The sequence below is a fragment of the Arachis ipaensis genome, chromosome B6 (genome assembly GCF_059453495.1).
Source record: "Arachis ipaensis isolate K30076 ecotype BB chromosome B6, ASM5945349v1, whole genome shotgun sequence".
Lineage (NCBI taxonomy): Eukaryota > Viridiplantae > Streptophyta > Magnoliopsida > Fabales > Fabaceae > Arachis > Arachis ipaensis.
The window spans coordinates 7,232,753-7,257,524 of record NC_142441.1 but is presented as its reverse complement, the minus strand read 5'-3'; the positions used below and the strand labels follow the sequence as shown (position 1 = coordinate 7,257,524).

The window sequence follows — 24,772 nt, the reverse complement described above, 5'->3', positions numbered from 1 at the left end:
TTGCACAGTGTGTTTGTGAGAGAGAGGGAGACGATGAGAGATCACTATGCGAAAAATGGTTGAAAATGAAGAATGCAGCTTAAACAGTGTGTGTGAGAGAAAGGGAGACGATGAAGACCACTGTGCGAAAAATGGTTGAAAATGGAAAAATGCAGCTTACACAGTGTGTGTGAGAGAGAGAGGGGGACAATGAGAGACCACTGTGCGAAAAATAGTTTGAAATGAAGAATGCAGCTTACACAGTGTGTGTGTGAGAGAGGGGGAGACGATGAGAGACCAATGTGCGAAATATAATTGGAAATAAAAAATGCAGCTTACACAGTGTGTGAGAGAGAGGAGACGATGAGAGAGCACTGTATGAAAAATGGTTGGAAATGAAGAATGCAGCTTACACAGTGTGTGAGAGAGAGAGGGAGATGATGAGAGACCACTGTGTGAAAAATGTTGGAAATGAATAATGCATCTTACACAGTGTGTGAGAGATAGAGAGGGAGACGATAAGAGACCACTGTGCGAAAAATTGTTGGAAATGAAAAATGCAGCTTACACAATGTGTGTGTGAGAGAGAGATGGAGAAGATGAGAGATCACTGTGCGAAAAATGATTGGAAATGAAGAATGCAACGAAAAAATGATTGGAAATGAAGAATGCAACTTACATAGTATGTGTGTGTATGAGAGGGAAATGATGAGAGACCATTGTGCAAAAAATAGTTGGAAATGAAAAATGCAGCTTTCAGTGTGTGTGAGAGAGAGAGGGAGACGATGAGAGACGATGATAAATTCATACATACTGGTGCAATAAAATCGTAGACAAATTAGAACATGGCATGTGGAATATACTTTCTACGTCACTAATTAATTTTATTTTTTTAAATACATATCATATCACTAAATTACCCTTATATTTTAATAAAAAAATTATTTTACCAAAAGACTTAAATATCCTTTTTTTATATTGGACAAAAATTATCCTAATTCTTTTAATTTAGTTAAAATTCAATTAACTTTAGTTTTATATTTTTAAATCTAAATCAATTTAATAATTAAAACCAAAATACATTTTATTATTCATATATGCTAAAAAATCGTTTTATTTCTCATGAACCATAATTTAATCTCTCTTGTCCGCTTCATATAAAAAAGAAGAACATATCTAAAAAATTGTTCTTCATCATTATATACCAATCTACTAATAAAGAACAACCTCACTCCTAATCTCCTACCCGGACAGCAGTATTCTATCCTCACCCTCTCCCTTCCTAGTCGTGCTCCCTCTCTGTCGCTCTTCACTTAGTAGCGGAACGCACCAGCATCCGCCTTGTTGTTCTCCATCGTTCTCCTCCCCTTCTGGTCAAAGAAAAAGAAGAATCCAGTTCCTCCAGCAAAGGTTTTTTCTCACGGCATCGTCGGCTCTGTCGCCGCTTCAGCTCACGGCACCACTCTCGTTGTTTACTTGCATTTCTTTGCCAACATCATGGAGGTTCCTCAGCAAAGACTTTTTCTCTGATAATTTATCAATTAATTTCTCATCTTCTTCGTGTAAGCTCTGCAAAATATTGAATTGCAAAATAATTTCTCACGTGGTCATTATACTTGAATTATATCCATTTTAGTAATTCACTAATTCAGCTGGTTTGCTGGTAATCTTCGAAATTATTCTCTTTAGAAATTGTGGTCAAGTGTGGATGATTTGCTTAAGTTCATTTTGACTTTGATTAGAGTTTATTTAGGTCAAAATCATCTCCTAGTATTCTTAATTTCCAAAGAGTCCCCTTAGTTACAGCACATACAGAAGCCTGGAGTGGTTTATTGTACCTGTAATGTCAGATTTCAGGAAAAAAGTATAAATTTTTTAGGTAAGAGACCTATGATGTCAAAGCAGAGTTGCAATCAATATAAAAAAATAAGACTTGACTTGAAAATCACTTTGGAATATTTTCAAGAAAAACAAACAAGAAAAATGCAAATGCAAATGCACTATAGTCAGTACCGTGAAGGAAAAATCATATAAAATTGGCTATGTTTGATTAACTTCATGTCCCTGAATGGATTATAGTCCTCAACGAATATGTGAACTTGAGTAAACTTGAATGACCTGATAGTTGGATATTTTTTGTGTTACAAAAAATTTCTTCAATCAGCGTGAACCACAAGGGGAAAAATGGATAGTACTCACATTAGAGCAAGCTCTCCAAAGCATGATAGTTTTTCCGATGTGTAATGCTGTAAAACCTTGGTTACTTCCCCATCTTTTTCTTCCTGCCATTATTATAAACACAGAACAAGAATTTTAACACATCTTGTTCACAACAAAGAAAGTAATCCGGTTTTAGAAATGCTTGTAGAAGCAACATTTGTGATATGGTCCTAGACCTTGAAAACGTGATTTCATATGGATTATGCAAGGGGCAAAGCCAAGAGAGCCGGAGTGCTGGATTAGGTTTTAGAAATAACAGAAAGGTGGTTTTCGTAAGTGTTTATGTCAGTTGTCTTTATCATGAATGAAAAATTGCTTGCTAAGAAAGCTTTTAAAATAAAATTAGAACTTTTGGACGCCTGCAGATGCCATGATCCTTGCCTTTGCCTCTGGCTTGAATAAATTTCAGTATTTGCTTGAAAGAATAGTTGAGGAGCCATCACAGAGATCCATAAAATCGATACGGCAATCAAATGACAAAGATACAAACCTGAGTTGCCAAGACTTCAAATTCTCCACTACCAACAACATAAAAACAGTCACCTTCACTGCCCTGAAAAGTATAACTTTTGTCACAATTTTTGCCATTGCAAAATACAAACCAAGTCAAAATAAACAGAGGTTTCTAATATTAATGCAAGCTCCATTCAAGAATAGTGTTAATCCATTTAGAGGCTTAAGCTCCACATTGTAGTGTTTGGTAGTACTATATCTTAGAGAACCATCATTATTATAAATCCCTTTAGAAGCACGTTGTAGACCAGAAATATAATCTTCAGATACTGCTGCACCAGCATCGCAATAATCTACTGGCGACCTGAAATTCAAGTGGAAAGACTCTTGAAATACATATGCTAGTTACTCAAGGTTAACCACAGTAGAATAGACAACAGCATTATTGATTGTAATGAAGAGTAGACAAGACCATAGAAGGTCGATGAAATTCATTTTACCCCTGTCTAGGTTTGTCTGTAATTCCATTCTAACAACTTTAATAGCCTACAATTTAAATCCCCTATGTCTATATATACTATCAATAATAAATCAGCGTAAAGATTCAAAACGTGGAAACAATTCAAAGTTTTAGTTAAAACTATACAACAATGCCTCTCATTTAAGACATTATTATGACATTCTTTAAATCTAAGAATTTTTTATTGCCTCATAAATAAGTCTTTAAACGATTGCAACTTGTCCAAATTTGTAAAATATAAATAAATAAATAAAAAACATCCTGAAATCAGCTTGCTAAATCTCCAAAAACCCATTATGAAAGCCTTTTTATATTTCCTTCTTTGATGTCGAGTCTAAAACGGCCATTACAATCTGAATTTTTGGGTAAGTTACTTGATCTGTGTTCCCTCAAATATCGATGAGCTTTCATGTGTCTGATAAGTTAATGTTGATTGGTGCAGAAAATGACTGGGGAACTTTGATACGAAGACCATGGATAAGAGTTCCTGAAAACGGTGCAACGGAGCTCGCGAATTCAATGCCAAATATCTCTTCTGAACACCTGATGAAAATGCTTTTGAAGCCACAACTTATTAACAATAATGGAGCCATGGCCATGCAACAGGAATCTTGTTAGTACAGAGAATCTGCCACTGAAAAAATTTGTATTCTCAATCTGTTCCTGACCAAGCTAATGTCATTAACTTACATTCTCAAGCAAAAAACGATAACCATATGTCTTCTGGAACAGTTATTGATAAGCCGAAGTTCGAACCTGAGGTATTAAATGCTCAAATGTATGAGATTCCATCTGTAGGAGCAGGAACCAACATTGAAAAAGTGGCCTCAAATCCTGCTAACTCTCAAATAGCACGCTTCCTCAACTATCATTCCATTCCTATATGCTTTTGTCATGGCCCTTTTTTTAGAGTTAGTTTTAAGCTGATAATTTGAATATTCAGGAACTTGTGATTAAAGTTAGTTTAGTGCCGTAACTTTCGATTAAATCTTTTGTATCAACTAACCCTTTTTATATGTTAGGAAATCTGAGTTTTTAGTTCAATAACTTAATCCAAAAGAAAACAGATGTAACAGAGTCGTGACTAGTAACTAAATCTTGGATTTTCTGTTTGGAACACAGATTAGACAGATGCTCTTTGGACATTCAAGAATGAAAACTGATTATTCTACTAATTTTGCATATAACATTGTAATAATTCATATATTATTGGATAACATACTAGATCTCATTAAAATTCAGTTCAATGATAAACATTAAATAGATCGACTCAGTTATCTTACATAAAATAAATATACCAAACATAACTCTGCAAAAATGGACATCCAATTTACAACATGAATATACTTTTAGGATTTATATGTATGAAATATGAATCTAATTTTAGACTAACCTCAAAATTTACAACATGAACTAAGACTCACATTTTCCCTTAGCATTACTTCCAAAGATTTGGGATCATGCAAGTGTTTCTACTTAAATGTGGATTACAAAGAAATTGTAGTGTACTATGTATGAATATAGGTGTCAGCATGGTTCATCCGCTTTGTACACAGGTCTTTGCCAAACTTTTGTGTTCTTTTTTGGGACCATCGGTGAGGCTATGATCAGTGTCATCTTCTTTGAATGTTCTAATAACAGGTTTTTGCATCCATCATGATAAGCTTCTCCACCATGAATAGCTCGTAATTGTTCTCAATCAAGGGATCCAGCAGATGACTATAGTTTGAATAATATGCCATTTTGTACCTGCAAATTAAGAGAAATACTCTCATGGCTCGATGAATGCACACGAAGAAGGGTGCATCCGTGCATGGCAATACAGAAGTAATACACTATACAACATCCAAATGACATGTGCACAAGTCAATAGAAAACCATGAAACATAAGTTGTAGATAATGAACAAGGACAATACCTGCAATAGAGTTAACTGTGCAGACAAAGATGTTGCTTCAGTTTGCAATGTCTGCACCTTCCTTTCACATTCAACAATGTAGCGCATCTTCCTCTCTTTTGATCTTGCACTGCCTATTGCCCAAATCCTGTTTCACACATCAAAAGACAACACTTATCAATATAGATTTTTTCGGCTCATTAAGGGGAAAAAAAGGAATAGCAAATTGACAACAACCAGCCATACAACTGAATATGCCTTCAACAAGGGCCATTCTATCAAAGCAGTTTCTAGAATTTCCCCTAGCAGGTAGTAAACATAGAGAATAAGAAAAGGCAAAGAATTTTTTTCATAAATCAAATTAGAATATTGATGTTAACAGGACAGTATATGATAAATGCTTCTAAATTCAACTACAGCAACTAAAATATAGTATATAAACATATCTAAATTTCAGAATTAAATAAGGCACAAAATCACACACCAGTCCATAATTGGTTCAGTCTCCCCAAGCTAAAGATAACGACAAAACAAATACGACTTATTCAGAAACGATACCTCTTTGCACGCTTGGGATCAATTAAGGCTAGTTGGGCAAGCTTGACAGCTGACATTGCTTTTTTAGAATCAGTTGCTTGCAGATATGTCTTCTGAACTAGAGACTAGCATCTCAGGTTTGATGGTTGTTGACCCATCCATGGATTGGCTGTGCTGGTGTCTAACTCTAGGCCATTCATTGTTACCAAGGACACTGTTCTCTGCAGAAGAGGTAGGCCCTCCTGATGCAGGACCTGATGTGAGTTGCCAAACCTGAAGCTGCAGCAGCATTAGATGGCTCACCCATCTGAAATGTTGATGTAGATGACGAATTGAATTTATCTATATCGAGGTACATTGAAAGTAAGTCCTCCTCTGTGTCATCAGAAAACGACGCCACATCGGCGCCTCCAACAACACCAAGGTCACTGTCGAAGCTGATATCATCGGGTAGGGTTAGAATCTCTGAATGAACACGCCTGTGTCCCCTATTTCTTGGAGGATTATCGGGCATCGTGACTAAATCGACATTCCATTACCAAAGTGACTGGAGTCTGGGCTAGAACCTGGAACCATTGGAGGATATGACGACGAAGAAGACGGCTCGGATTTCACATTGAAGGCATTTTCAGTGGGTGAGTAACCCAAATAACGTCCTGATGGAGGTGGAAGACCTCCACCATGAACAAAAGGCTTGTCCTTGTCCATGCAGATTCCTTAATTTCAACCCTAACAAACACTATGCAATTGCAATGTTACTGCTAAGCTAATACAGTCCAACCACTCCAAACCCCCCAGTATATCTCATTCCACGAAATATGACAGCCTAAGAATCGAAGAAGGAAAAAAAAGCAGAAAAAAATCAATTTCCTAATGTGAAAGTCCGAGTAATGGTAATTCTAAAAATGATAAAGAATAAGCATCATGCATGCCGAATCGATAACAATGAAATCGCAGATTAGTAGCAAATAGGCGCAGTGGAAGACGATTCAAACACTTATTTTTATTTTTTATTTTTTTATATATGTTTTTGTTGTAAACTTTTAATTTTTAAATTGATTAAAATTTTAAAATATAAAACTTTAGTTGAATTTTGACTAAATTAAAAATATTAGGATAGTTTTTGTTTAATATAAAAAAAATATTTAAATTCTTTTATAAAAATTAAATAAAAATTATTTTTTATTTTTTTTACCAAAGATAGGAGACTCGAATCCGCAACATCTTAATTGAATATAGAAAAACTATGTCATTTGAGCTATTACTCATTGGCTTTATTTTTATTAAAATATAAGGATAATTTAATAAAAATATTGACATGGTATGTATTTAAAAAAAATAAAATTAATTAGTAACATAGAAAATATAATCCATGTATTATTATGCTTACGTATAAATTTTTTATCCTACTGAAGCAAACACACCTCGTTTTTCTTATCTACTGGTGGGTTACTCGCTCTTCGCGTGGGACTGTATTATGATTTATGCATCAAGTGAAGCAATATCAAAAAATTATGAATGCTTTGTTTTGATGTCAAATAATTTAAAAAAATGGTTAATACGAATAATTTATTAAATTAAACCTTAAGTTTATCAGTATAATTTGAATCATTATATATTGTATAGAGGAATTACACCTGCATAAAATAAATGCAAACAAATAATATATTATTTAATGTGTTGCAAAAAAATGTTTCAAATTATTTCAAACTAATATAATAGAAAACTGACAATTTTGCAATAAAAATCTTAATTTTACATTAAATGTTGTAAAAAAATTCAAATTAAATTGTGCTTTTCATCTTGCTCTATATAATAATAATAATAATAATAATAATAATAATAATATATAATTATAAAAAATTAATTATTTATTCCCATCTAACCTATATATATATATTCATGGGGAATTTTTTTGGATATCTATAATCATTAATCAATTAGTATTAGCATTTTCTTTTTGTATTTGGCCATACGAGGCCAGATTCAGTCCAACCCCGACAACCTTTCTGACCCGATGGGAAAGATGCGTGACCAGAGGTCTAGCTCCACCAGAGACACCATTGTCGCTCAGAGGAAGAACACCGTTACCGTTCCATGGATCTTAAACTATTGTCTTAACCCACTTGCGCTGGTTCTTCTTGCTTCGAATCTGACCTACCACTCATCTTCAGGGTAATGTTCAAATTCGTCTCTAAAAGATAACGCGATCGTTTTCATCTTCAAATGATTTTTTTAATCAAATTAGTTCCTTAGTCAAATTAGTCCTTCCGTTAATTGGATGATGACGTGTCAGTTAAGTGCCACGTGGTGGCATGCCACGTAACAGGTCAGTGACATGCCACGTGTCACTTGATATATAAAAAAGTTTTTTATTAGTCAAAATAGTCTTTGAAAGTCCAAACGAAAATCATTTTCATCCCTCAAATTTTAAAAATTAGTCAAACTAGTCCTTATATAATTTTTTTATAATATTAAATTTATAATATTATTTTATACTACTAATTTTAACATTATTTTTTAAACCTTAATAAACAAAATTCTCTTTACATAAAATAATAAAAATAATTAAATTTTTATAAAATTATTTTGTCATTTGTATTTTAAAATTTTACATTTTCAAATTGTAATTTTTTATGTGAATTTTTTTTATTTAAATGAGTTTATCAAATTATTATTGATTATATATTTAAAAATTTAATATTTTAAATTTTAATAAATAATATAGTAATTATTTTAAATTTTAAATCTTTTAAATTTTTTAAAATTATAATTTTTATTATTATTTAATTTATATAGTAAAACTCAATAATTGAAAAACTGGTTTATGGAATCACTTTTTGAATCTTAATATTCTAATATAATTTTTTAAATATTTCATTTAAAACAAAATGAATTTTATTTTAATACGAAGCATATCTATTTATATAATGTACTAGTGCGGAATAGCATGTGTTATGTATAGGTATAATGATGAGTTTGGAAAACTCTTGATTAATATTTGTGATGACTAAACATTATTTAAAATAATTAACTGCAAAAATTAATAATCTGATTTGATTAAATAATCTTTGTTGCAGGTTTTAATATTGGGCCGAAAAATGAGTTTCTGGTTCAAACCCAATAACCAGCCTTGTTGCATGTTTTTATACTAAGTGGCTGAAATTTTGTATTGTTGGGCCAAGCTTAATATTGATTACAACCAAGCCCATGATTAATTTTTGATGAGAACCTTCTATACTTGATCCGAAACAAATCTCATCAAGAAAGTAAATGTTAACCAAATGGGCCAGTTTTAATTTCAATGTTATAAGCCCAAATTTTATTTGTGATGTATGATTCCAAACTTGGTCCAAAACCAAGGAAAAATGAAAGCAAAGTGCTTCCAACGGAACCAAGTCTTTAACCATGTGATGGATTTCAAAATCTATTACATTGTTAATTAATGCATGGGAAACATGAGAGAGAAAAGTTCATCTGAATTGATTGATGAGTGTAATGACTACACGCCACTCTAAGCTAGGGAAGTAAAAGCAACTTTCACCAACTAATTGGTTTATTACATTTGAATTGCTTTTGTTTCAAGCTGTTTATTTTCTCTCATCTCTCTCTTCTTTTCGGTCAATATCCAGAAAATAAAGGAAGCCATGGAAGCTACATGGAGCTACCGAAATGAAGTTGCATGCATCAAGACCATCAAGCTAATGATGACAAGAAAACATACTAAAATAAAAATGAGCTGTGGCTGAGATATTCACCATATTTGGTTAGATTTGGTGATGTATCTTGAGCCTTTCATGCTCAAAAATGGACGAAGAAGATTCGGCCAGCAAGGGAGATTTTTGAAGCATGGCTTGTCTTTGATTCTGCTCAACCACCACAGGGAGTAGCTAGAGTGGCGAAGTGATGGTTGAAGGCAGAGATTAAAGCAGATGAAGTCATCATCATCATGAAGCATCAAGGGCCAGAATTCCATCTTGGAGAGCAAGCCAAGGATGGAGAGCTCGGATTGATGAAGGGTGATGATCAAGAAAGGTCCAGAGGTAATTGCATGTTGAGTTTTGCATGGTTATCTCTTCTCTCTCTATGTGGCCGAACCGGTTCTGTTTGTTGAAGGAGGAAGAAGTTGGTTCGGTTTTGGCTTCAATAAGTGGAGGCTCCCTTCTTCTATAATAAGGGTGGACAGCCACTGTTTGAGGCAAGAAGAAAAATTCGAGAGTGCAAGGTACAGTGTTCTCAGAGCTAGCTGAGCTAACAGTTTTCTCTTCTCCATCAATGTATTTTGTTTTGTATTTTTCTGTTTAATTTTGTCATGTCTTGAGTCTCATGGAAAAAAGGCAAACAGTGAGGTTTGTATGAAAAAGCCATAGAGCGAAAAAAGACAGAGAGTGCAAAATTAAAAGAAAAAGCCATAGATGTCTTAGAGTTCCTTTGTTCATCTATGTTGTGTTTCATGATTCTGTGGGAATCCCCTTGTAAGTTGGGTTAGCACTTTACAAGTTGTAATCAGATTGATTATAGTGAAATTCCATCATGTTTGTGATGGAGACTAGATGTAGGCTGCACTGCACTTAGCAGCTGAACCAGGATATATCTGGGTGTAATCTTTCTTCTCTCCATTTCTGTTTTCTACTGCACAGGAGCAAAAACCAAAATGTCTCGTGCCAAGTGACGAGACAAAACAAAAAGTCTCGTGGCAAGTGACGAGCAAAAACAAAAAGGTCTCGTATCCAGAGACGAGCCAAATCGAAAAAGTCTCCTCTAAGTTCAGCAAGTATTAAGCAACAAAAAGGGGGCTAAGATTCAACCCCCCCTTCTCTTAGCCACTGAAACCATCAATTGGTATCAGAGCCTGGTTTCAAAGAGATCAAGCTTTGCAGCTTGGAGTAAAGATCCTCATGGCAGAAAACATTCGCGCAAATGTGGTGTCCTATAATCTAACTGAAGGTCAATCAAGCAACAGACCTCCTCTTTTCAATGGAAAAACTATACCTATTGGAAGGAGAGGATGAAGATATTCGTACAAGCAGTGGATTATAGACTTTGGAAGATTATTCTCGAAGGGCCTCAATTTCCAACTATCACAAGTGCAGAAGGAGTTGTTTCTCTCAAACCAGAAGCAAGATGGATCGAGGAAGATAGGAAGAAGGTGGAGTTAAATGCCAAGACAATAAATCTGCTCAATTGTGCTATCAGCTTCGAGGAGTACCGACGGGTATCAAGATGCACAACGGCAAAGGAAATCTGGGACAAATTACAAATCACCCATGAAGGAACCACCATTGTCAAGAAGACTCGGACAGATATGCTAAATAGAGAATATGAAATGTTTGCAATGAAGGAAGGAGAGTCCATTGATGAACTGTTCGAACGGTTCAATGCTATCATTGTTGGCTTAGATGCTCTGGGAATTACACATTCTGATTCTGTGCTAGTGAGAAGAGTGTTGAGATGTCTCACAAAAGAGTGGGAAACTAAAGCTTTAATTATTTCTGAGAGCAGTAGCTTAGACTCCATGACACTTGATGATTTGAGAGGAAATCTTCTTGCTTTTGAAAATACCTATTTGAAAAAAGATACAAAAAAGAAAGGAATTGCATTTTCTTCTGTGACTAACCCTCTGGATGATGAATCCAGTGATAACTCTTCTGAAAATGAGTTTGTTTTATTTGCAAAAAAATTCAGGAAAATGGCTAAGCTCAAAGGCAAAGGCAGCAGCACAAGGAGAGTAAAGAAAGACCTTAGCAAGGTAACTTGCTATAATTGCAAGGAAATGGGGCATTTCAAATCTGATTGTCCCAAGCTGAAGAAGGAGGAAAAGCCGAAAAGAGGAAAGAAGAAAGGACGGATGGCCACATGGGAAGACTTGGAAAATGACTCTGATGATGATGATGAAGAGACCGAGACCAAGTCACAGACATGTCTCATGGCAGACCACATAGATCAGGTAGTCTTTCATAACCCTAACACTGAAGATCTTCATCTTATGATAGACCACCTTTCTGAAAAAATAAGATATTTTCTGCTGAAAAATCAAGAACTTGAACAGCAAATTACCATTCTTAAGGCCGAAAACAGTTTTCTAAAAGAAAAAGTGAGAGAGGCCGAAATTGCTTGTGATCTTGTTGAAGAAAATAAGTAGTTAAGAGCCCAAGTTAGGAGCTGTGAAAGTAACCATTGTGTTCTTGCATATGTGGACTGTTTTAAGCAAAATGAAGAGTTGCTTAAAGAGGTTAAAAGACTTAAGGAAGACTTGGCCAAGTTTACACAAAGTTCCGAAAGTTTAAATCACATCTTGGCTAGTCAAAAACCTCTTTATGATAAGGCTGGGTTGGGGTTTTATAAATCTGAAAATTCACATTTTGAAAATATTGCTTCATCTTTTAATGACACAAGATTTCAAGATCCCACCTACTTTAACAAAAATGCAACTCCAAGGTTTTGTAGACTATGCAATCGGAATGGACACTTTCCCATTCAATGCTTTTTCGGTGAAAGAATGGTTGGTGACAAGGTTTATAAAATTATTTTTGATTACAATGGCTTAGGACATAGAAGATGGTTTAACATAAAAGGATCTAAAAAGATTTGGATACCTAAGGTTACTTAAGCATTGTTTTGTAGGTGTGCCTAGCATCCAAAAGGAAGGAAAATGTGTGGTATATGGACAGCGGATGCTCTAGGCATATGACCGGAAAGGCAACCTTCTTCATAAAGCTTGATGACTATGATGGAGCACTTGTCACTTTCGGTGATGATGCAAAAGGAAAAATTGTGGCTGTTGGGAAAGTTGGTAAAAACTTTTCTTCTTGTATAAATGATGTTCTCCTTGTACATGGCTTGAAACATAATTTGCTTAGTGTTAGTCAACTTTGTGATTTGGGTTTTGAAGTTATCTTTAAGAAATTTGTTTGTTTAGTTGTGTGTGAAAAAATTGGGAATGTTCTTCTTGAAGCTAAAAGATGTAACAATGTGTATGGATTAACTCTTGAAGATTTGAAGGAACAAAATGTAACATGCTTTACATCATTTGAATCTGAAAAATGGCTTTAGCATAGAAAGTTGGGACATGCTAGCATGTATCAAATTTCTAAGCTAGTCAAAAGAAATTTGGTTAGAGGAATCCCAAACATCAAGTTTGATAAGGATCTTACTTGTGACGCTTGTCAATTAGGCAAACAAGTAAAATCCTCTTTTAAATCAAAAGATGGAATCTCAACCAAAAGGCCATTGGAAATGTTACATATTGATCTTTTTGGTCCTACTAGAACTCAAAGTTTAGGAGGTAAACATTATGGTCTTGTGGTGGTAGATGATTACTCTAGATTTGGTTGGGTACTTTTCCTTACTCATAAGAATGATGCCTTTCATGCTTTTTTCACCCTTTGTAAGAAAATTCAAAATGAAAAGGATTTGAAAATTGCCCATTTGAGAAGTGATCATGGAAGAGAATTTGAAAATCAAGATTTTGAAAAATTCTGTGATGACTTAGGGATTTCTCATAATTTTTCATGTCCTAGAACCCCCCAACAAAATGGGGTGGTTGAAAGAAGGAATAGAAGCCTTCAAGAAATGACTAGGGCTATGTTATGTGAGAGTGAAATTCCTAAATTCTTATGGGCTGAGGCTGTGAACACAGCATGTTATATTTTGAATAGAACAATCATTAGAAAAGGGTTAAAGAAAACGCCTTATGAGCTATGGAAAGGAACCCCTCCAAATCTTAAGTACTTTCATGTTTTTGGATGCAAATGTTTTGTGCTTAACAATAAAGAAAATCTTGGAAAATTTGATCCAAAATCATATGAAGGAATGTTTGTTGGATATTCCACCACAAGCAAGGCCTATAGAGTTTATCTCAAGGAACATAGGACAATAGAGGAATCCATACATGTTACTTTTTGTGATTCTAACTTAATTCCCAGCATTGTGAAGGATATTGATTCAGATTGTGAAGAGGATGGAACAAGCAAAGAAAAACCCAAATCTGTCCAGAATGAAGAATCTGTTAGCCCGATTCTGTCTCGTCAGATTGAAGGAGAAACTTCCATTTTATCTCCTGAGCAGACACGAGAAACTGAAACAGCGAGACCACCAGAAGTTCATCAAAGTTCAACACCTGGCCGAAAACCTAGAGAATGGAAGTCTATGAGGGGTTATCCTCATGATTTCATCATTGGTAATCCCTCTCATGGTGTAACAACAAGATCCTCCACCAAAAGGCAAACCGAACCTAGCAACTTTGCTCTCTTGTCACAAATGGAGCCCAATAATGTCAAATAAGCTCTTGAAGATCCATCATGGGTCAAGGCCATGCAAGAGGAACTAGCTCAATTTGACAAGAATGAGGTTTGGACATTAGTACCTTATTTAAATGGTATGAAGGTAACGGGTACTAAGTGGGTATTTAAAAATAAACTTGGTGAGGATGGACAAGTTGTTCGTAACAAGGCTAGATTAGTGGCCCAAGGTTACGATCAAGAAGAGGGTATAGATTTTGATGAGTCTTTTGCTCCGGTAGCTAGAATGGAAGCAATTCGGTTGCTTCTTGCCTATGCCACCCATAAAGGTTTCAAAATGTTTCAAATGGATGTTAAGTGTGCTTTTCTTAATGGCTTTATTGATAGAGAAGTGTATGTGGCACAACCCCCCGGTTTTGAACATGAAGAGTTTCCAAATCATGTTTTCAAATTAACTAAGGCTCTTTATGGTCTTAGACAAGCTCCAAGGGCTTGGTATGAAAGGCTTAGTGCCTTCTTGTTAGAAAATAAATTCCAAAGGGGTACCACCGACACTACCTTATTCATTAAAGCATCTAATGATGATATACTCCTTGTTCAAGTTTATGTTGATGACATTGTATTTGGATCGGCCAACATTTCCTTGTGTGAAGAGTTTGGAAAACTCATGACTAGTGAGTTTGAAATGAGTTTAATGGGAGAGCTTACTTTCTTTCTTGGCCTCCGAATTAAACAAACTCCTAGTGGTACTTTTATTTATCAAGGAAAGTATGCAAAAGAACTTATCAAAAAGTTTGGCCTAGAAAACTCCAAATCAATGGGTACTCCTATGCATCCCAATACTAAACTTGAAAAGGATGATGATGGCCAAGATGTGGATGAAACAAGGTATAGAGGAATGATAGGATCACTCATGTACCTTACCTCCTCTAGACCGGATATTGTTCAAAGTGTGGGTGTATGTTCAAGATTTCAATCTCACCCAAAAGAATCACATCTTACGGCTGTTAAACGCATCATTAGATACATTAAGGGAACTTGTGATTATGGCTTGTGGTATCCTAAATCTGATGAATTTTGTGCAGTAGGGTTTTGTGATGCAGATTATGCGGGAGATAGAGTGGATAGAAGAAGCACGTCCGGCATGTGTTGCTTCCTTGGAAGCTCACTCAACATGTGGTCAAGCAAGAAACAAGCCACAGTGGCTTTATCCACAGCTGAAGCAGAATACATTTCCGCATCTGCATGTTGCACACAATTAATTTGGTTAAAAACATAATTGGAAGATTACAAATTAAAAATCAGTAGTATACCCCTATTTTGTGATAATATGAGTGCAATAAATATTTCAAAAAATCCTGTTTTGCACTCAAGAACCAAGCACATTGAGATAAAGTATCATTTTATTAGGGAACATGTGCAAAAGGGTACTATTGATATTCAATTTGTAAAATCAGAAGACCAAATTGCTGATATTTTTACAAAACCTCTCTGTGAAGACAGATTCTGTACCTTGAGAAAAAGTTTGGGAATGTTTGATTTAAGTTTCATTGAAAATTTGTGAATAATTGACTCTGCTCAGTTTTTGCTCGTAGATTTGGACGAGAAACAATAAATGGCAGAATGGAAGAGCTGTGGTCAAGGGGGAGTCAACGCAGAATTTGAATTTTATGGGCCCCACCAAAAATTCCTTGACCCTACCAAGACAGTTTTGTTAGTTTCATTTCTTTTGAAAAATTAAATCAACAAAATCCCTTGGTTGTCTCATCAAATCTTGTTGGAAGAAGCATGTTGTTAAATCAAATCTTTCCCTCCAACTAATCCCTTGATTTAGGGAAACCTCTTTTCAGTTTTTGAAACACCCCTTGGATAATAACCGCTCTCTTAATGGGTAATAACTTCTCTCATTCTCTTTCCAATTAAGCATTTAATGCTTCTCTAACCTCCCATCACTCACCTCACTATTCGGCCACCTTTTCCTCTCCAACTTCCATCTCCATTGATCTTCTTCATTCTGAAAAAGAAAACAGCCCCAAGGAAGAGTGAGAGAATTCGCCAATCTCAAAAACCGTCTACACCCCAATCACATACCCACATTCACATCCATTCCACCTCCTCTTCTTCTCTTTCACCCTCCTCCAAGAGAACCGAGACTATGAGGCGCAAAGTTATTGCTCAAAAATCTTCCGGAAGAAGGAAGAGCGAGAAGGCGAAGGAGCACAGCATTGAAGAGGAAGTAGAGGAGTCTCATACCTCACCTTCTCCATCATCGCCGAAAAGAACCTCTCCACATGCATCTGGAAAGAGTTCCAAGAAGACGAAGGGTTTCGAGTTTCATGAGACCAGAGAACCCGCAAACCTTGGGTCAATGGAGTTCAAGAACAAGTTTCACAAACAACACTCACATTTCGATCCTTCCAGGTTCTCTACGTGTGCTGCTTTTGAATTCCACAATGAAGTCCTGGAGAAACGGCATTTGTGTCTCTCTTATCTAGTGAATCTAAAATCTCTAGCCTCCAAAGGACTCGATTTACAGCCCATGTTTGAAGGTCTTAAATGATCACCTCTGCTTCATATTCATAAAATGGTGTACCCAGGGCTGGTTAGGTAGTTCTATGCAAATCTAAGGTTTATTGATGGTAGCCTTCACTCTTATGTGAAACGGGTTCAGATCATACTGGATTCTGAAACAATCTCTTCTGCCCTTGGATACATTGATGAAGGGCCAAAGGTTTATATGAGTGATAAATGGGACTCACATGTAGGAGTTACATACAAGCAAGTGATTCATTAAATCTGTGAAAATTTGTCTGGCCTAGATGGAACTGTTCCGACTCATAAGGCTTTGGGTCCAACTAACTCTCTGTTGCACCGCATCATAACTCACATTCTCACTCCTCAAAGTGGTTCTCACAACAGGGTAACTGTATCTGATTGTCTCATAATATTTGCTTTAGTTACTTCAACTCCTATTTTATTTAGCTATATTATGATTCGTCACATGTGGGAGTCTGTAAAAAGTACAAAAAAGGCCAATCTACCTTATGGAATGTTTCTTACATGTATTTTTGAGTACTTTAAGGTAGATTTAACTAATGAGGATGTAGAGAACCGGGTTTCCATGATCAGAGCAGGCGGAGCTGCAAAAAGGGGAAAGAAATCTGATGATGACTTTGAAGGCCGCCCAGAATCCTCAAAGACGACTGGTTCCCTCAGAGAAATTCTCACAAAATTCACCAATATGTCCGATCTCATGGTTCAATTTCACAAGTCTGCTCGCAAACTTGCTTATGAGAATGAATTGGCATGGAAGAAATGCCAAGAGAGGGTCAGTCTAATGTTGGAAAGTCTTGAAAAAGAAGCTGGCAGTGATGGCGCCGAGGAGAAACTTGACTTTAATCTTTTCGATGATTAACTCTCTGGTTACTATTTGATATTGGCACAATTTGGCTCAATTAGCTCTTTTGTTTTTTTGTTAAGGTTGCAATTGACAATAGCTACCTAGGTGATACTTTGATGACACCGTTTGGTTATGTTTTGAACTGTTATATTGCATATTCTGTTCTCTGTAACAACATTTTGTGCAGGTGCCCCCATGATGACAAAAGGGGGAGGAATTTAAAGTTCCAAAATTGAAATTGGAACGAAATAAGGGCTGCTGAAAACAGGGGAACAGGGGTTGAAATTTTCAAAATTGAAAATTCATGATCACCCTTGTTCAAAGAATGCATGTTGTTGCTTGAACTGCATTTGACTTATAATGATTGGTTTATATTGGCATTTGGTTTATAATGATGTTAGATTTATTGAGATGCCCAGCTGTTGATTAATCATTGATAAACTTGTTATATTGAAAACTTATTTTTGGCAGTTCCTTTAAACTATGTAATAAAACTGCCCTGTTTGTTTGCTCAAATACTTCTCCATCATGTTGTTTTGCTCTGATATCTTTAACAGGAAAAGATTTAAAAAAAAAACATTTTGATATTTTTTGTATGAAGTAGTTTGAGCAGTAAATCAGTTTATGATATCAAATAAGTTTTGATTATCAATTAAAACTGCTCATAAATCAAGCATTTAGCATCATAAAATATGCTAAATAACATTGTTACTTGAAGCTTGATTTAAAAATGTTACAGGTTGAGTGCTTCCCTTGGTAATATAAGCATACATCAAGGGGGAGCAATGTAACATTTTGAAAGGGGGAGAAAATTCAATCTACAAAGGGAGTATTCTTTACTAAATTTTTTTCCCTTTTTAATTTTAATAATGTTTGTCATCAAGGGGGAGATTGATGAGTTTGGAAAACTCTTGATTAATATTTGTGATGACTAAACATTATTTAAAATAATTAACTGCAAAAATTAATAATCTGATTTGATTAAATAATCTTTGTTGCATGTTTTTATACTAAGTGACTGAAATTTTGTATTGTTCGGCCAATCTTAATGTTGATTACAACCAAGCCCATGATTAATTTTTTATGAGAACCTTCTATGCTTGATCCGAAACAAATCTCATCAAGAAAGTAAATGTTAACCAAATGGGCCAGTTTTAATTTCAATGTTATAAGCCCAAATTTTATTTGTGATGTATGATTCCAAACTTGGTCCGAAACCAAGGAAAAATGAAAGCAAAGTGCTTCCAACGGAACCAAGTCTTTAACCATGTGATGGATTTCAAAATCTATTACATTGTTAATTAATGCATGGGGAACATGAGAGAGAAAAGTTCATCTGAATTGATTGATGGGTGTAATGACTACACGCCACTCTAAGCTAGGGAAGTAAAAGCAACTTTCACCAACTAATTGGTTTATTACATTTGAATTGCTTTTGTTTCAAGCTGTTTATTTTCTCTCATCTCTCTCTTCTTTTCGGTCAATATCCAGAAAATAAAGGAAGCCATGGAAGCTACATGGAGCTATCGAAATGAAGTTGCATGCATCAAGACCATCAAGTTAATGATGACAAGAAAACATACTAAAATAAAAATGAGCTGTGGCTGAGATATTCACCATATTTGGTTAGATTTGGTGATGTATCTTGAGCCTTTCATGCTCAAAAATGGACGAAGAAGATTCGGCCAGCAAGAGAGATTTTTGAAGCATGGCTTGTCTTTGATTCTGCTCAACCACCACAGGGAGTAGCTAGAGTGGCGAAGTGATGGTTGAAGACAGAGATTAAAGCAGATGAAGTCATCATCATCATGAAGCATCAAGGGCCAGAATTCCATCTTGGAGAGCAAGCCAAGGATGGAGAGTTCGGATTGATGAAGGGTGATGATCAAGAAAGGTCTAGAGGTAATTGCATGTTGAGTTTTGCATGGTTATCTCTTCTCTCTCTATGTGGCCGAACCGGTTCTGTTTGTTGAAGGAGGAAGAAGTTGGTTCGGTTTTGGCTTCAATAAGTGGAGGCTCCCCTCTTCTATAATAAGGGTGGACAGCCACTATTTGAGGCAAGGAGAAAAATTCGAGAGTGCAAGGCACAGTGTTCTCAGAGCTACCTGAGCTAACAGTTTTCTCTTCTCCTTCAATGTATTTCGTTTTGTATTTTTCTGTTTAATTTTGTCATGTCTTGAGTCTCATGGAAAAAAGGCAAACAGTGAGGTTTGTATGAAAAAGCCATAGAGCGAAAAAAGATAGAGAGTGCAAAATTAAAAGAAAAAGCCATAGATGTCTTAGAGTTCCTTTGTTCATCTATGTTGTGTTTCATGATTCTGTGGGAATCCCCTTGTAAGTTGGGTTAGCACTTTACAAGTTGTAATCAGATTGATTATAGTGAAATTCCATCATGTTTGTGATGGAGACTGGATGTAGGCTGCACTGTACTTAGCAGCTGAACCATGATATATCTGGGTGTAATCTTTCTTCTCTCCATTTCTGTTTTCTACTGCACAGGAGCAAAAACCAAAATGTCTCGTGCCAAGTGACGAGACAAAACAAAAAGTCTCGTGGCAAGTGACGAGCAAAAACAAAAAGGTCTCGTATCCAGAGACGAGCCAAATCGAAAAAGTCTCTAAGTTCAGCAAGTATTAAGCAACAAAAAGGGGGCTAAGATTCAACCCCCCTTCTTTTAGCCACTGAAACCATCATATAATATTTCCTATTTCATTTTATCTCATTGATTTGTGAAATTAAAAGAAAAATTATATAATATATCTCAAACATATGAAACACACAAAAATTTATTATGATGTTTGCACGTATTACGCTTAAGAAGCCATTCATTTATAATAATAATAATAATTAACCAACAAATTTTCAATATTTTGTAAAGTTTGAAATCGAAGCATGTGGATCTTCTTGAATTTTGACTCTAAGTATCACTACCATTACATCTTATATATAAGTAATATCGTAATGAAAAAAAAAGATGTAGTAGAAAAAAAAATAGTGGTATAACTTTGTTTAGATTAACATACATAAATTTTGATTTTGAGCATATAACTTTGTTTAGGTTAATAAATACATACATTTCAATTTTGAGTGTATATATATATATATATATATTCCAGCAAAATGTAGTAATGTAAGAAAAATGTTTTAGAATAGAAAAGAATAAGAGAGATTTTGAGAAGAATTAAAGGAGAGATATAATTTTATGAAGAAAAAATAAAAAAAAAATATATAAGGACTAGTTTGACTAATTTTTAAAATTTGAGGGATGAAATTGACTTTCAAGAACTATTTTTACTAATAAAAAACTTTTTTATATGTCAAGTGACACGTGCCACTGACCTGTTACGTGGCGTGCCACGTGGCACTTAACGTGACACGTCATCATCCAATTGACAGAAGGACTAATTTGACTAACAGTTTATCTTTTAGGGACTAATTTGATTAAAAAAATCATTTGAGAATGAAAAAGAAATAAAATGCAAAATATCTTTTGTTTGTTTCTTATATATATAAGTGTATATATAAAAGTCAAATTTGCTTTGATAATTTTTAAGGCTAAACGTTAGTACATGAAAAATCAAATTTTGATTTGATTAATGTGTTTTGAACACTATAATTTTAGAAATTAGTTTTTTCTAATTTTCTTGATTATAAAGAGCGGCCTGACAACCAGGAGTTTTATTTTTAAGATAATAATCAGTATATACATTTGATATATTAGGGATTTAATTTTATATTTTTACTTAGACAACCTGGGAGTATAAAATTTAATCCATAAATACTGGTAGAAATTCTCTAATAATTGAGATAAATCCTAAAAGTTAGGAGTTTGTCAAAAATAAATTTATCTCTTGTTTACAAGGAGCAACTTGACAACCAGGACACTTGTACTCAAAGATAGAATTTATTTATGCATATGATGATGTATAAGGAGAATTAATTTTATACTTGAACCTAGACAACCTAGGAGTATAAAATATAATTCAGTTAAATAATTGTCTGACAACCAGATAATTATTTGGGATTATAATTGTATGAGATACAATTTAATCATGTTTATTTGGAATAGGAATAAGTAATAACTTGACAACCAAGATACTCATTCGTGATTCTAAATAATTTTGTCAGAAATATAGATTTTTTGATTTACTTTCATATTTTAAATTTTTAAATATGGCCATTTTTGTGTGGCATACTTGAAAGTAATAAATTGGCTATACATTGAGACTTGTTCTTATGTATGAAAGGGTTATCATGGACATGATAATTCTATTGAAATAATATTATCCAATAAAATTAGTGATGGAATAGTCAGTCCTTATGAAGTATCTAAATATTATTTTACTATAATATGGATTGTTTTGACAACCATGAATTCTAATTTCAAAAGCATATACCCACTATTTATTACTAAACATCTTGAGAAGATGTATGGTGCCCAAAATAAGATAGTATGACTATCAAAGATTTTATTTAAACTAGTGGGAGTATTGGGCAATATATTTTGATCTAAACAACTTTAGAAGTTGGAATGCCATTAGGCAAATGGCTTTTGCGAGAATTGGTATTGCAAGTATTTTTGGAGATTTATTATATCACAAACAATTTATAATTGGTCTTAATATGATTAAGGTTTGTGATCTTTTTTAAAAAAAAGTTCAATATGAGTATTGAGGGCACTTAAGAGTTGGTTTGACCAATAATAAAGATATTGAGTATTTTTATTATATGCGACAAAAAAGTGCCTTTAAAACTTAAAGGTAAATTCTATCGCACCGCTATAAGACCGGCTATGCTGTATGGTACGGAGTGTTGGGCGGCTAAAGGGGAGCACGAACATAAGCTGAGTGTGGCAGAGATGAAGATGTTGAAATGGATGAGTGGTCATACGCGATTGGATAAAATAAGGAATGAAGATATAAGGGAGAGAGTTGGAGTAATACCCATTGTGGAAAAGATGGTTGAATCGCATCTCACGTGGTTTGGACATGTGAGAAGAAGACCGATAGAACATCCAGTCAGAAGGGTGGATGAGATAGAAGATGAACAAATGGCGAAAGGCAGAGGAAGACTTAAGAAGACCATCCATGAGGTGGTCAAACGAGATCTACATGTAAACGGTCTCTCTGTAGACATAATACATAACAGAGTATAATGGCGTTGTTTGATTCATGTAGCCGACCCCACTTAATGGGACAAGACTTTGTTGTTGTTGTTTTGTTTGCTCCTAACTAAAATATGTCCGACATCCTATTTTGATGCAGAAAACCTTTGATGGACATAATTTTAGATCAACTAGCTTACAACATAGATACCATCCCCCTATTTCTTAAGGTTGAGTGTGAACATTGTCTCTCTGCTCCTCTCACCCTTTTTGCAAATAGCTGTCTGTATAGGATTATCCCTTTCCTTTTGAAACATTTTCTTCTAGTTATACTAATCAAGAATCAAAATAAATCTCACTATATGATATTTACATAGTATTGATGACATGACCGTTATGTTATGGCTAATCATTCTATTTTTACTGAGCGTGATTGCAGACCTTCAGTGAACCAAAATGAAAGCTGGAAATAGTTGTGTATTACCTGTGGAAATACATGACTAAAGTAATCAGCAGCTAGATTGTTTGAAAATCTATTTGCTTAACATTATGTATTGTTACTTTTGAAATGAAGACTCAGCGGATAGTAAGCTACAGGTTTCATAATCTCTATTTAATTTTGTTTGTTTTATACATAATTGCAACCTTTTGTTCACACTCGAAAGTCAAATGGCTCTCCTGAGGATGCAACATTTGAAGTGGCTTTGAAATGCTTCTCAAATAAAACTGGCACTAAAAGCACTATTAAAAAAATTGGTCCAGATGTAATGCAGTTCCTTGTTGGTCACATGTATTCCTTTTTTGTTATTTTAGTAGGAAGGTGGTTCTGTAATAGAAGTAATGGTTTGATTCATGTTATTTAAAAGCTTTACTGTCTTCCTAACCCTCATACATGGATTGTAAGCATTTTGCATAATGTGATTGGTGAATTTGGTTATAACGAGAGAAATTTTTCGGGGTTATTGGTTCAGTTCTTGATATTCTATATGGCTATAAGGCATGATTGTTTGATTTTGCTTTTGCTCTTGCCGACTTAGGTTGTCTATTTTAAGCTGAATGTGTTTGTAGAGCCTCTACTTTGCTCTGCTTTAGAATTGTTCCTAGTCCTAGTTCTAGAAATTGATTTTACAACTTCTAAAAATTTTTGTTGGAAGTCCATGAATTAAAATATATAGAAGGTCAGATTTTTGTATTTTCAACTTTTGAATTGAGAACTAATTTACTAGTTTCATTTTATGGCAAATTAGTTAATTCATATGGTCCTTTTAAGCTGCTAAAATTAGTTAATTCATATGATCTTTTTAAGCTGCTGGAAGCACCCCACAATTGGTGGCAAGAAGCATGAGCACCTAAAAAATTTCTTGTTCGAGGGAATTTGCTTAACTAATGTTGAGCAAAGACAATAGTGGACAAAAAATATGTACCTTGGAAACTTAATTTGAAATTGTGCTCATTGGCCTTTTCAGCTTTTCTTTACATAAAATTTATTTGTTTGGTTTTTTAAAAATTAAATCGTTATTTAATTGGAATTGATTCGTATATAATAAAATAATATATTTATATAAATATACATTTAAAAAATATTTTACTATTTTTAAATTATTTTACTTAAAAAAATAATAGTTTAATTGATTTTTGGATTCTTTAACTTATTTATTATCAACCAATTTTTATCTTAAATCAAATCAATTTAGTGACTAGTTTTTAGTTCATCCAATTGAATTTGAATAGTTCAATTCGATTCTCAAAATCATGATTATTTTCTAAACTTCTTCTAACTTTTATATTTGTTTAACTACAAACTATATACACACTAAAAATTAATTACTAAATTAATGATCATATATATATATATATATATATATATATATATATATATATATATATATATTTATTTATATAACAAATATTATGTGTATACAAAAAAATTATTAAAGATATAATCAAACTAGCACGTTAGGTAGAGTTTTGGTGAGTTTAAGAATTAGACTAGTTAAATATAATCAGCTCGAGTTAGATTGAGTTATTATATTTTTTGTGACTAAATTTAAACTAATTAAATTTGAGTTGGAATAGATCGGATAATCGAAATCCAATTAGAATTAAATTAGTAAGCAAAAATTAAAAAATGTAAAAAAATATTACGTAATACAAAAAAAAATGCTAAAAAGTGGGAAAAAATAATGATTAAAATGAGATTAAAATTAGTAAAATTTAAATTATATAAATATTATAGTTTTTTTAATATAATATGTTAGGTAATTTGTTCATCGGGTTGGTTTAGGTTCATCAACCCCCTAGATCTAATACTCGAACAAATTAAGGTTGAGTATAATCAAATTTTACTCGATTACCCATCAGATATAATGCTCAATATAAAATTGGATTTGGTTGGATTTAATCAGATAATCGAGTTACTTGTA

The 24,772-nt window shown here is 34.1% G+C and overlaps 1 pseudogene; it reads right to left on the bottom strand.

The window, feature by feature from the left end:
- Positions 1 to 1,425: 1,425 nt before the first annotated feature.
- LOC107647987 (putative transcription factor PosF21) lies at positions 1,426 to 6,313 on the bottom strand (annotated as a pseudogene).
- Between the last annotated feature and the right edge of the window lie 18,459 nt (positions 6,314 to 24,772).